This window comes from Tenrec ecaudatus, chromosome 11, assembly GCF_050624435.1.
Source record: "Tenrec ecaudatus isolate mTenEca1 chromosome 11, mTenEca1.hap1, whole genome shotgun sequence".
NCBI lineage: Eukaryota > Metazoa > Chordata > Mammalia > Afrosoricida > Tenrecidae > Tenrec > Tenrec ecaudatus.
Window position 1 is genome coordinate 29,684,700 of NC_134540.1, and position 15,483 is coordinate 29,700,182.

Genomic DNA, 15,483 nt, shown 5'->3' on the forward strand with positions numbered 1-15,483 from the left:
TTCTGAATTGGAAATATTGTTCCTCTTTTTCAATCAGTGGGCACACTCTTACTTTGGCTCAGAGAGCCCTTGAACTGCACAGTTTCCAGAGACAGCTGAGCTATACATAGTCACCCACCTGCCGTCATCATAATTAACGGTCAATTCTGGCAATGTGAGCCAAACACTTTGTGTGACTAAATCCTGGACTCCAGGAGGTACGGTTAGTCTTTCAGACAATAATTGACTAAAAGTGCACTTGTCATAATTCAGTTGCCATTGACGCTAGTAAGCCTGCTCGCCTATGATTTAGCCCTTCCTCGGGCCCGAGGATATTGTTTTACAATATTAGACCACGGGCAGTGGAGAGAAATGGCACCTGCAGGAGCATAGAGAAATGAAGCTAATGAAATTAACCCAGAAGGGTGTATTTTTAGATGAAGAAAGATGTCCAACCCTGCCTGCTATAAAAATTACCCCGAGGAACTAGAAACGTGTTCGATGGGTGTAATTCCTGACTATGTATCATTTGCGACCAACTGCCAGGTGCTGCGGACTACTAAATAGTTAATGGATGCCTCTGACTTCTCCCCGGGGTTCACAGCCGGAGTCAGAGTGGGTGCTGCCGAGCAGATGTCGTCCTACCCATGCAACCTGAACCTATTGCAAGGATTGCCTCTCGACTAGATTGGGGAGCCAGGTGTACGCCAAGTGCACTTGGACAGCCAGACTGCTCTTTGTCTGGATGCTTTTAATTTTGAAGTCATAGCAGCCTATCTGGGACATGTTCCCATTTTCAGTGTTTCTGCATATTAGCAGCCACTGCAAGTTCAAGAAATAGGATATCGTTTCATGCACAGATAATTGGGAGAAAAGAAGATGGAGTCAGAGGATTTTGCATCCCGCCCTATCTATTCGTTTTCCTTAGTAATTTCTGTGCTGGAATCAAATGGCGGATTTTCTCTGATCGTAGTATCCAGCTGTGCAGAATCTCTGCGCGATTAAGACTTGTTAGCAGTGGCGAGCGAGAGTCAATAAGACTGCTCATAGATCCCGGTGGCGATATTGAACAATCAGAAGAAAAGCCAAATTATTTAAAGGGGGCACATTTGATTCACATGTAGGGTGACAGCTGATTTCAGAAGGAAGTCTTTCGTGAACGTTTCTGATGGTTGTGCTATGACTTGGATAAGATGATAGCTTTCGCTAAGGCTTATGTAAAATAGGCCATGGAAGATGGCTGAGTAGAAGACGCACGTGGAGACGAGTGGACTCTGGGTTGGCCCATGAGAAGTTGGGGGAGTGACATTTTCTTTCTGATAGAGGTAGCATCTTTGTAGCGTGTGTTCTCACTGTGAGAGTTCTACTTGGTTAATTGCTAAGGTACAAACACACTTGATAATAAGCATTCATATGTTACACTTTAAGCCAAGAATATTCCATTTTATTTCTTAGGAGATGCTTTTTTTGACAGGAAGTATTTTTTCCATTTAGTTATTAATTTTGTGGTTCTTGAAAATACAAAGGGCTAAAAACTTACATTTCAACCTCTTTCTACCATTCGATGACATTGATTTCAATCCTTGTTTTGTCACCGTTTTCCTTCTTCTTGTCCCAGGTGTTCTTCCCACATTAACCAATTCCCAGCCACCAGAGGTTCCTATGTAATCCTTCAAGTTGCTGGTGTCACTTTGACTCTCACACAACTCACCCTACTTACTACCATCACGTCACCGCGACTCATAGCAACACTCAGAAGATGGAATAGAACTGCCTTTGGGTTCAGAGGCTGCAAATCGGTACCTTTCTCTCATGGAGCACCTGGGGCATTTGAACTTTATGATCAGCAGCCCAATGTGTAACCTACTACGTTATCCAAGCTCCTTCGTTCCTGCAGAGATAGTTCTTAAGGGACCATATTGCTCAAGCCAAGCATTATTTTATGAGTTAAGTTAAATTATCCTTCGATTTTAAGAACACTTCAGGGAATATATATATATATATATATCACAACAACCCACACATCCATCCATTGTGTCAAGCACATTTGTACATTTGTTGCCATCATAATTCCTAAGCTGTTTTCTTTCTACTTGAGCCCTTGGTATCAGCTCCTCATTTTCCCCCTCCCTTTCCGCCACACCTCCCTTTATGTTTTAAGACTTAAAAATCATCATTTTGTGGTTCATCCAGCCTCGTGTCTCTTGAAATTCTGGTGTGGGTTCTGAAAAATCTATAATTTTGTTATGAATTTTGCCCCCTTTTGATTAGGAATTATATATATATAACATATTTGGTCAAATTGTTCAGTCATGGTAAGATTGCACCACTCTGTTCTTCTCAGCTCTTGACTCATGACAAAGGAGACATTTGTCCATGGGCACAAGTAGCCAAACATTCCACCTCGCCTTCCTATTCCTGACTCTCTTTCTTGGTTTGTGGCTCCAGGCAAATAAGGAACAATTTCCATGCCTTAGGTGACTGTATGTTGTTCATATCCCAAGAACTATGCAAAAAATGAAGTTAAACCAGAGCACCAAACATATGATTAGACCATTGGCAGCATGTAAGGCCCATAAAACCAGGACCCAGAATGTTCAATCTAAGGAACCAAATCGCTCAAGTTTAGGGTTATACCTGAGCAGTTTCAGCAGCCACTTTTTGTTTTCATGATTGTGACTATATCTATCATACATCTGTAACCTTCTCTTTTTCCTTTCCTCTTGGTAGCCACAAAGAAACTGTAGACTCAATAGGTTTTCCTTATCTTTTCATATAAGAAACTTAATAAAACATTAGTCCCTCAGTTATTGACTTTTTTTTTCCCTTTAGCAAATAGCTTCGTGCTCCATCCATGCAGTAGCATGTAAAAATACTTCATTTCTCTTTCTGGCTGAGTAGTGTTTTATTGTATGCATGTTCCACATTTTGCTTTTCTGTTCATCTGTTTTGGGGCATTTTGGTTGTTTGGACCTCTTGGCTCTTAGGAGTAGTGCTACCATGAACATTGGTATACAAGTCTTTGGGTCTCTGCTCTCAAGACTCACGGAGAGGCTATTTTCAGTGACAGATGAACATATTAGCCTTGAGCTCAGCAGTTTAGATCAACAGGTGCCTCAGCAGTATAAATTAGACATGAACAGACAAAATCCATATTTTAAATAATTCATGCCATTCTGTAACATATAAATAATGGACAGCAACTGACTGTCTATGTTGTGCCAAACAATGTGTAAATAGTGTAATATTTAATCAACATCATTTGACCTCTAGTTACAGCAAACATGTTTTTTTCTGTTTTCAGTAGGGTGTTTGTTGTTTGTTTTTATTTGGATGTTACTAAAGTAAAAAACATGAACAGTCAGACAGAATGTTTAGTTCATAACTTTTTAAAGACATGGTAAATATCTAATGCCATTTCTTAGGATAAAGCAGTTCATACATTTTCCATGTGTAACCTAAATTTTCGTCCTATCCTGCTAACAAGCTGAGCTAGGAAATGTAACTCTCTCTCTCTCTTTCTCTCTCTCATAGGACATTTTCTGTCTTCCTTACTACATAGTCTGTGCATGACAATCCAAAAAGGACTGTAATTAGATTGAAGAACTCCTTTTCAATTTCAAAATATTTTAAAAACACATGGAATAGAATAGTTTACTTCTATTTTTAGACATCTTTTTATGTGTGTTTTTGTTTTTAATAAAAGCCAAGTAATCAAAGACAAAGCACATTTAAAACAAACCCTTGTGGTTGGTTGGTGACAGTTTTAGACCAAGCGGATTTTGAGAAGCTGAAAGAGACCACCAGTGAAGATAGAATTCCCTTTTATTCTTGTATATAAATAGCACATAAGTACCTTTAGCTGAATTTGTAACAATAGCACTACCTCTGACTACTGCAGACAGAGCTGAAGACACATGGATAGGTTAAATGTTCTAAAATGTATTATAAAATTACATGTCACAGCAGCTAAAAGCCAATTTCCATTACAACATAGCTCCACTGTTCAAAAGTTGAGTCATCTCTATTTTGGTAACTGTTCTTTATCACCAAAGATAATTCACAGTATATTTTCATCCTCCTGATGGAGGCACGAGAATCCTCCCGAAGTTTTGACCTACAAAATTGTACTTGATAAAGCAAGCTGGGGAAATAGTGAGCGATACTCTGGCGCTTCCATTGAGCTCATGGTTGAAGTTTCCAGCTGACAAGATTTAATATAAATAGGTTGCCAACTGCTTGTCATCTTTACTTCTAAATCAGCATATGGCTTTGCCTACGTGGCTCTTCACAGACAAGGAAAAATATTTGTTGAATTAAATGCAGGGATTAGAAATCCTATCTTCTCACCTTGTTACATAGCAATAAATAACATCAGTACATCCCACAACTCACTTCATTCAACTTTCTATTTTTTATGGATTGAATTATCTCCTCCGAATACATGTGCTGTGAATCATAACGCATGTCCCTGTGGTTTCTTTATATTTGTATGTAATGGTTCTGAAGCCTACCTGACGTCTTTGGTGTCCGAAGATTTATCACCGGTGGTTAATGAGTCTTTCTCCAATTCTGACAACTACACTTGTTTCTTCATGCTGTTCTGTTTCTCACATGATGTGCTAAGCATTTGATTAAACAAATATAGTGGATGTGTGTGACCCAGATACACAGCTTTTCTGATCTTAAGCCACGCAGTGTCCCTTTGTTCTTTATGAACAACTGATTCTTGGTCTATGTCTAGGTTCCATATGAGCATAAGTAAGTGTCTGGAATCATTATTCTTCACAATGTTATCCATAATTTGTTATGATACACACAGTAAAATGCTTTTTGATAGTAAAATGTACCTTAACAAAAAGAAAGGAAAAAAAATCCTACAGCAGAACCAGTGGGCAGCATCATGATGAATGGAGAAAGGCTGACCTTGCCCGGGCTTTCATTTCGCTTTGGCTCCACAGCCAACACCTATAGGAAGCATCCGTCAAGAAATCAAACGATGTATTGAACTGGGAAAATCTGCCACAAAAGGCCTCTTTACATGTTAAAGACCAAAGTTGAGAACTCCGGTGTCCCTTACTCAAGTTTAGGTAGTTTCGTTTACCTAATATGCATGCCTGTGAAAGTAGCTATAGTGGTGCCACAGGGCAGGTGTTGAACTGCTAACCATAAGGTCAGCAGTTCACGTCCACAACCAGCTCTGCAGGAGGGAGAGGAGGACGTGTGTCGGTCAAGCTGTACAGCTTCTGGAAATTCTATTGAAAACCTCAATGAATCAGAAGCCACCCACTAACAATGGGTGAGTTTTCACGCACATGGGAAAGCTGGGAAAGAAATAAGGAACTTGAAGAATAGTTCATACATTAGAATAACGGTGCTGGTAAGCACTACTGAATACACCACATCCTGTCCGAAAAACACCAGCTGTTCCTTGGAAGTACATCCAGATTACTTCTTAGAAGAGAGGCTAGTGAGACTTCATCTCATTTAATTTGGATAAGCTATCAAGAGAGACTTGATGCTGAAAAAGGGCATAATGCTTGGTAAAGTCATGGATCATGGGAAAAGAGTTGGACTATTGACCTGGTGGTCCCAACAATGGCTTCCAACTTAGCACCAATTGTGAGAATGGCGGCAAGTCGGCAGTTTCTTCCCGTTGCATGTAGAGTTGCTATGACCTACATCCACCTTGTGGGCACCTAGCAGTATCAACAATGTGTGTAATTTTTATTCCATTTGGAAATGTGTTGTATCATTATTTTAATGAAACAGGATTAATGTAAGGTGTATCTAGTGTCCATCTCTTTTGTGATATGAAAGAGATGAAACAAACAAGCTGGAAGAGAAACACCAAATACAGGAACGTTGCCCAGAATCCGAAGCTAAAATAACCAGGGGCGTATGTGCCTTCAGCGCTTAGAGATTGATAAAATCTTCCCCTAGACTTGTCACCCCAGATTCTGACTTCTAGCTTCTGAAATTGTGAGGGGGAACTTAAGTCATCCACTTGTGGTATTTCTGGTACCGTGATACTCAATAAGTAAGACAGACTTTGATACCAGAGAGAAGGATGTTGCTTTAATATACATATATACATGTATATGTGTGTGTGGAAGTGGTTTTTGGAGTTAGCGATGTATGGAAGATAGAAGAGTTTTAAGGTAACTTGTAGTAAAAGTCTAGCTTACCGGTAAGACTGTCAATAGAATTTTGAATGTCAAAGAAAATTCTGGTAACATTTCAGGAGGAAGTGCGGACAGCTATAGAGAGAATATTTGTCACTCAAGGGATCCACAGAGCACCAGCTACACATCGCTGCTAGAAATGTGAACACTGAGTGTTGTTTTGGTGATGCTTTCAAAGAAGGTGATGAACATGTCATTGGATAATGGAGGAAGGGTAATGCTTTTTTATATACTGAGCAGTCAAGAACCTGTCTGAATTATGGTCAAATATTTGGTGAAAGGCAGAACCTGTAAGTGATGAACTTGGGGCTATGCTTGAGGAGATCGTTAAACAAAATACTAAAGGAACCATATGGCTTAGTTGTGCTGTTTATAGTAAATACATGAGGCCAGTAATGCACTTTAAAATGAACTGTGCACAATGAAAACAGCACTTGGTTCTGTTGAATAGATGAAGAACACATGTCCTAGAACTTTTACCAAGGAGATGGCTACACAATCTTTTGAAGTGTGAGTGAGCTTGTAACTGAGGAATATAACTAATTAGCCCAGTAGAAATCCCTCTCAGCATAAAAGGAAGAGGGCAGAGAAAGAACAAAAGAAGGGGAAACACCTGCCTTTTGGGCTTCTATAGGAGCTACATTTGTTGTACTCCAAGAAAAAGGGACATTCCTGAGAAACTCTGAATCAGCAGAGCTATTGGAAGAGCATTGGGTGGAGCTAGGAACTGTGGGGTGACAGGAACTATCAGGTAGGTTTCAAAGAGTCAAATATTCACCAATTCCTTTGTTTCCCAGACTGTAACTCTTTACAGGAGTAGAAAGCCCGGTCGTTCTCCCAAGGAGCAGATGGTGGTTTTGAACTGCTGACCTTGCAGTTAACAGCCTAATGGATACCCATGTTTCCTATCATCTCCTATAGGGCTTTTTTTTTTTTGGGTCATGTTCTTTTTTTATGCATATGATGCAGGATGAGTGTAGGGTATGTCATAGAGTAACATCTTTTGATATATGAAAGACATTAAATAAGTAAGTGAAGAAAACAGAGGTTAGAGAAGAAAAATGTTAAGCCACATGAAGGTCCCTCTGGACAAAAGCTAAAAGACACAAGGATGCCGGAGCTAATTGAAAGAGAAAACCTCCCCTTAGAGCCTGTCTTCTGAATGTTGACTTCTAGCCTTCTGAACTATGAGAAAATATATAGCTGTTTGTTAAAGTCACCCACTTGTGGTAGTTCTGTTAAAACAGCATGAGGCAATTAAGAGACGATTCTACACTATGCGAACAGAGTGAGTGGAGCTGCAGATATTTTAAGATCGATCCCCATCATTGCCACTTTGTGCTGGTAAAGGAGACTTGGTGATCCAATGGTGAAGACCTTGCCTCAGAACGAAAGGTTGGTTGTTCAAAGGCACCTCAGGGGAAAAGGGGGGCAGTCGGCTTCCATAAAGACAGACGGTTCTTTCCTTTGAGGTAGGCATTACTCAGGATGCATTTAGTGACACTGGCCTTTTTCATGGGTTTGAAGAGTGATTATTAATTTTCAATGTAAGGTCAGAACAACGGATTCACTGCATTTTAGTCGACATTTTAAGAGTTACGATGATACTATCCACCTGAAACTATGGTGCTTCTGCATCGTTTAGGTTCCCTTTGCTTCTAGTGGTGCAGTTGCCCTTACAAGCCAAATTTTAGAAGTATAGACTTAGTTTCCCCGCCCCCCCCCCCAGAGATTGTAAATCCTTCCTGCTTTAGGACTGCATGATACCGCAGACTCAAGGCCCAGCCTAAACTTAAAAGCCTCGCTATGATTTCATGGAGACCACAGACATGGTGTCCAAGGCGCAGGCGTGATGGTGAGGGGCCATTCACGCCCCGCGTTAATGGACAGGCCCAACAAGAGAAAAACATTTCAGAATCGCGGAGAGAAAATGACAGCAGGGGAAGAGGTGCAAGAGCAGACATACCAAAAAGCCTACTTTTGGGTTTCTAAAATCCCAAGTCAAACCCATTACTGCCTGGTCAATCTGATTCATGACCATTTCTGCAGGTTGCTGCTGTTTGGCTTCAGACCCTCTGTTTTTAGATTGAAAGTCAAGTGCGAACCATGTGCACCACCCAGACGCTTGGTTTCTAGTACCGAGAAATAATATCGCAAATACGTTTCTAGTCAAGTTGGCATCATAGATCCACCACAGTCAGCACTATCAGATCCCTCATTCTCCTAGTTCTCTCACTGTCTGAGGACTAATTTTATGAGAAAAATATTACTAGACAAATGCCAACACCTCTCTCTAGTCAGTTCCTTGAATGCGCTGTTATATGCCCTTGGCCTACTCCCTTTGTGCACCTTCTCTCAGAACACTGCTCATTAGAAACCATTCATGGACCAGAGCTGGGAAACACTGCCCACCATCGTTCTTATTTTGAAATTGCCTTGTCTAGTGAAGTACTGGTGTTTGGTTAGATGTTCCACTTACTAATTGAAGAAAACCGTAAGTTTAATAAGAATCAAAGAGAGCCAACTTGAAGAAAGGTGAGAGGGAGGGAAAAAGAAGGAAGGAAGGGAGTAAGGGAAGGAAGGAAATGCTTCTTAGAAGATGAGATTTCCATGATGAAGATGGAGGGAGATTTAAGAAATATCAATAGAATGCTCACAGCTGGAATTTAGGTGATCACGTCCCAAGCTGAGCTCTGAAGCCAAATGGGTAGTTTGAGCTGACTTTGACCCCCCGCCCCATGTACCTGTGTCTCCCAGGATTTCATAGCAGTATTCAAGGGTGAACAGTTTACAACTTGATGAGATACTACGAATATTGTTTTTACATTTTCGGACAGACATTTTTTAAATGTGGAGATTGTGCTGTGTCTTACAGTCACAGGCATTTGGAAATTAATCGGCATCATTTTTTAATGGCACATGAAATCATGGTGCAATGCATAATTGATAGCATCCTTGAACCAGTGAAATGCATTGTTATTAAGAGTAATAGTTAAGGGTAATTTTACCTGCCAGGAATTTTGGTCATAAACATATGCATGTGACACATGGAGCACAAAATTTCTCATTCCTAACATTGCATTGCTACTTCCTAACCATGGGCTCATTCTAGTTTCTATGGGAGACAAATCAAGTGACGTGGTGTGATTTCTTCCTTGCTCAACTAATCAGTTGCTTGAAAGAGTTTTAAACATAAATTTGGATGAAGAGGCGAGGCGTTTAAACTGCCATCTTCCCCATGCCAGATGCCACTAGGGCATTGTTTGAGAAGTTCCTGGAGTGTATTTATAGATGCTTGGTTTGCTCTCATGTATGCTGTTAGGTCTCTATCTGCTACAGTTTGGCAGTATTTTCAGATCTACGCTAGCAGCACTATACCCTACAATTCAGCCTTAGATTGCTGGAGAATGTCCTTTTGCATCTTGAATTAAAAACAACAACAAAACAGAAGAAAAGAGGGAGAACAAAGGTTTTCAAAGAAGAAGCAAGCATATGTTCAAGGAAGCCACAGCAAGAGAGAATTGACTGTAGGAGCAAGCTACTCGGTGACTCTGATTCTCCAGGGTCATCTTACCGCGGCTTGTGTGCAGCAGCAGCGATATGGCTTCCAGGTCCCCTGCAGGGCCCATGTATATGAGCCATGGTGGATTCCAGTGCCAACAAGAACGGCTTATTATGGATTATTAAAACCGCTAATTCTGTGGTAAAGAGTGAGTTATATCACTTATTACACGTTTGTGTTTTTATCTAAATGAAATGACCTATATCTGAGAACTGCAGGGAGTGTTTTGAATTTTAAATTCTCCTGAATCTTGATTTCTGCTGTATTGAAAAAGGGAAAAGAAGAGACTACAGCCATGAGGGGTTTCCAAATCAAGATATTTTCTATCAACATTTGACTTTCCTGGTGGAAAACACTGGGAAGCAATCTCAGAGGGTTTTATGAAAACCGTCACCGAAAAAATCAAACAGATTACCTTGAAAATATCACGATGCGATCAAAATTATTGTAAAATCATCAAAATGCTGCTAAGGCAAATTCTTGGGTTGGTTCAAGCCTTTCAGCTGTTCATTGGGAGAATGGTGAGGCTGTGCACTCCTGTAAAGACTGAGTCTTTGGGACCCAAGTAAGTGACTGCGCGTCAGAATGAACTTTATGGCAACGCATTTCCTTCTTTCTTTTTACTTAACTATGAATATTCACAAGGATCCCTGTAACACTGCCAAGTATTCATTAGACCCGGCGAATCACAAGGTTGGCGGTTCAAACTCACTGGTCTCCTCCAAGGGAGCCAGATGAGGCTGCTCTGATAAATAGTTGCAGCCTTGGAAACACTGTAAGGGGTCACTGTGCACCAGGATGAACTCTGCAGCAGCAGGCAGCAGCTTTCATGGGTGATTTCCAGAGAGATGCCATTCCCTTTCACCGCACCGGGACATTTTCTAAGAGTACATAAGGCGTCCTTGAATTCCTAAATTAAATTACTTCACAAAACAGTCACTCTCGCGTGGCTTATGATTAATTTAGTACACGAGGAGTCAAACCTAAGTATTAAGGTATTTTCTTAGCGGATGTCTTTTTATAACCGCTCCTTTTGCGATGAGCAACACAAGTAGAGGTAATGCGGTCATTTAGATTAAATACGAACCGCCTGCCAGGCAACCTGGTTTTGTTCCAACTCTCCTCTTAGGCAAATCTTTTATCTCCCTTTGATTTAGACCAGAGTTCTGCAGTGCACTAAACTAATGAAAAGTGGTTGTCTTTTCCCTCTAATGTTATGACATAGAATTTAGATTGGGAATTACAGAATTGTGGGGTTGAAAGAGCGCTTGTTGTGCTATAGTCTCACTTCTCCAGCCATGTAAGAATTCTGACTTCTTTGTGATCTCACTCAACCTCGATGCATACATAGCCAGATGGGTGAATCACATCCTTTCAAAATACACCTATTTCACTACACGACTTGAATTATGAGTGAAACAAAAATCTATTTCCATCCACGGTTTCTCTTTCTACCTTCGGCGTGGTGGGTACAAAGCAACTTTTCTCCATCTTAAGATGTACCCACATTTTGAAATAAGGTAGTATGTCCAACATTTATTGTAGATACACCTGGATATCACACTCTAAACTTGTTGTCTTTTAAGAGATTTAATGATTTACACCTTACATTTCTCAGGTGAAGCTCAGAACCTTAGGTTTCATGAGCCGGGCTTGGGTGTGGTGGGAACAGTGCCCTTATCTGTGGCTCAGGCCACTCCAATTGTGCAGAGTCAAGACTTCCTTCCAAAGGTTGCAGCTTTGGGGAAACGGATCCCTGTACATCTCTCCAAAGGAACTTCTGGATGGTTTAAACCGGCAACCTTCTGCTAATCTTTGAACACTTACTCTGTCCCATCTAGGGGCTAGCACAGAGGACATGAGAAAAAAAGTTTTGTCTCATGATTTAAGCTTTGACCTCTCGAAGAATAAATTAATTCTTTTGAGGAACGTTATTACTGAAATAGCTTACAAGAATGTTTCATCTCAAACTATTGTACATAAAATGTGTGTTGCAGGAGTAAAAGAATAACAATCAGGACAAATCTCATGTATATAATCTGATCTGTGCAGGTCCTTGAAAAATACATAAAAATAGAAACCCTGAGTGTTTGCCTTCTCTCTAACACAACACTTTGCATTGAAATCTTGATTTTGTTGCCGTTCTGATGTATTAAGGCTGTCAATCTTTCCTTACATATATTTCATCAAGCATATCTGTAATTACACATTTAAAAGCATGTTTTCCTTCAAACTCTTGCTCTGTACATATCGTGACTTTTCATTAACTTTCATCTTATTGATTTTGATCCATTGTTATAGCCTGCTAAAATTATTTTAAATTTTGCTACCATATAGCATTTTTGTGAATTATGCGATAACTTCTATTTGACTCACACTTTAATTTACGGATTCAAACATCATGAAAATGGAATTTCTTTGAATACTATGATTCTGTATTCTCTAATTTAATGGGAAACATAAGTAAAACTCCATTGTGAACTTAAGATATTTGAAACTGGACAAATCAGGAATGATCCCTAAAAGATGCTGCTGTTTTCTTTTGGACTGGAAGATGAGATGGGAAATGGATGGGGAAAATATTTCAAATGATTCATGAAACTTTTTAAAGGACAGAAGACACAGCCTCTTAGTTAAGTGGGACCATCAGTCCGTACTAAAGTGCACTGCCAATGGAATCGACATGCTTGTTTCCGCTGATCAGAAAATCACCTTTGATTTTCTAACTCTTCCATTCTTCATGCATACAGAAATCGGCCAAAAGAAAAAGTCATACTTCATTTTATTGTGCTTCACCTATATTCAAATGGTATATATATATATTTTTTCTTTTCCAAATTTAAGGTTTATAGTGACTTTGCTTCCAGGAAGCCTGTCCATGCCATTTTTTTCCCCCAACAAAATGTGCTCATGTGGTGTCTCTGTGTTATGTTTCAGTAATTCTTGCAATATTTCTTTTTTCCCCATAATATTTTGCACATTTGATAGACTACAGCATATGGTGAACAGAACTCTGATATGCATTGAGAAACTGAAAAAAAAACAATGACTCTCACTTTGTGATATTTGATAATCATTTTATCGTGGTGCTCTGGAACCGAACCCAAACGATTTCTGAGATCTTCCTATATAGATACAGGAAAAACAACGTGGAACAGAAGTCATCTAAAGTAGACCCTAATGTTACGATCCCTGTGAAAAGAGAGCACCTTCTTTCTGATCACAGCAGTAGAAGCTGCAGGTTGGAAGGTGACTGACGTGGTGAAGGTCGTGCCATGCCACCCAGACCAAGTGTCTATCACCCAGACCAACTATCTGTCCCCCAGACCAAGTGTCAATCACCCAGACCAACTATCTGTCACCCAGACCAACTATCTCTCATCCAGACCAACTACCTGTCCCCCAGACCAAGTGTCTATCACCCAGACCAACTATCTGTCACCCAGACCAACTGGGTGAGAGATGGCTGAGCAACATCTGGGTTCTTCCAGGAACCCGCTCGTCCATAATGAAACCGGGGGGAGGGGGGCTGTTTTGGCCATGATTGAATCTATTGGAACCAGAGACATAGACTCACACTATTCAAAATCTCTATCTCATAGGCACTTGACCAGGAATGCCATCACAGCCAGGCTCTGCTTTGCTGTACTTACCCGAGCTGCAATCATGCAAATATATGATGTACTCTCTCAGGTCCTCCAAGTTTCTAGACGGTCTGGTGGCCATTAGAAAAAGATAACTAATGATTAATATGAGTTTGTCTTTTAATTGTGCTAACAAACATCAGACTACACCACACCCTCCCGACTGTCAGAGGAGTGGGTCTTTTTAGCCCGGATCCGCTATGTTTAGCCTTCTCACAATATCAGGCTTCGGTGGTGGGCAGGGAGCACCCTGGATCCTACTGATGCCTACAGTTGGAAGAACGAGAAACCACGCCACCTGCCTTGTACAAAAGGCCTTCTCACAACTCAGAAACACCTAACAGTGCCCACTACCCTATTGTAGTTGGAAATGGCTCTTGAATTCTGTGGTGTTGGACTTGTCAGTTCGCATGTGTACATGTAAAGTCTTGCGCCTCACCATTTGAGAACTTGACCTATCAATCAATTTCTGAACAAACGAATTCTTGTGAGACACTTCACTGAAGTATCTTACGAGAAAAAGTCTTCCTCAATTCGTGTTTAGAAAAGGACTATTTCAGGAAATTAAAAAAACACGAAAGACTCAAAGTGGTGTGAGAATAAATTGTGTACTTTAATTTCATTAGATCTCATGTAATTCCAAAAGTTTCCCTGAATTTTCCATGTATTATTTTGCCATTAAATCAGCCTGAGTTGCTTCAGACTCAGGGCGGTGCGGTCACGCTGCTGCGTGCACGTGTCCAGCAGCTGGTGGCCAAGCTTGGTCCCCATGAAGCAGCCGTGTGGTTAGCAGCACTAAATACCTTTCTGCTTGTCACGTGATAAGGTCATTCCCTTGACCTATTTTATAGTCTTTTTTGTTTTGTTTTTCACAGTCTTTACTTCGTGTTCAGAACTAGCACACTGGAGACAAAAGTTCTAGTGGATAGTTTAAATATAAATCCAAATCTTATATTTAATAATATATTTCCTGGCCCAAATTATAAGGAAACAGGTACAAATCTGTACTGAATGTTAAAATATCAGTATTTTCCTCATTTGCTCTTTTGATAATTTCATCTTCTTATGTTTTCTTACTTTCATTAAAATCTTCCTTCTGTTTTCTTACTGGAAAATATGTCATAAAATATGAAACTATCATAGTGTCCTCTAGGTAAGATGCCATTTTTTTAGTATTACATATATGAATTTTAAACAGCATACACATGAAACAATAGTTGGAAACTACTCTTTATTACATTTAGAATTAAGGACTTCTATATGATATTCATGATTTTGTATTTTTGGATTTCTTAGTTTTTAAATGTCTATCCATTTTTGAAGCAGGTTTTTTGTTTGTTTCTAATAGCAAGATGGTGTCTTTACTGCAGGGCTAAGTGACTGCATCTATCTCTCCTTTCTTCCTTTGTGTGTGCAGAAAGTGAAAATGCTCATTCATAATAAGAAAATGTGAGTCTGGTAGGCAACGGGGTTTTAATATTTAATTTTCTACATTATAAAGCAGACTCTTCTCTGCCTTCCCATAAATGCAGAAATGGATAGGATTAATTAAACATTAAGCCATTATTCTTTGTAAAAGAATAGTCCATTGATAGTCATGTTTGATATACTTTACTTCCAAGGTGATCTTTCCAAAGTCTGACTCTCATCCCTTTTTAAATTTTTGAAAATAATTGATAACAAGGAATGCAGTCATTTTACTTCCATTTTTCTTATTATTTTTTTCTGGAACTATTGTAAAGCCTTTAACATGAATGGTGGATTGATTCCCGGATATATAATGTATTTTATATTATCACATTCACCATTTATTTTGTACTACAATTACCTAGCAAGATCGGAAAGAATGTTTTGGCTATGGACAAAAGTTAATATACATATGAAGTAGCCAAGGGATCAATTTTACTTAGATCCACAATTAATGCCCACGGAAGCAGCAGTCAAGAAATCAAGTGATACAGTGATTGTGAAAATCTGTTGCAAAAGAGATTTTTACGTGTTAGGAATAAAAAGTATTACTTTGAGCACTAAGGTGACTCTCAACCAAGTTAGAGTATTATCAAACACTGTAGTGCATTGGACAGCTAGGAAATAAATAAGGGAGAGTGAGGAA

General features: G+C 39.7%; 1 protein-coding gene across 5 annotated transcripts in view; it reads left to right on the forward strand.

Annotated features, from left to right (window-relative positions):
• The window catches only part of PCDH9 (protocadherin 9), a 1,088,104-nt gene that overhangs the window by 104,482 nt on the left and 968,139 nt on the right, over window positions 1–15,483 (forward strand). The gene's annotated exons all lie outside the window — the stretch shown is intronic.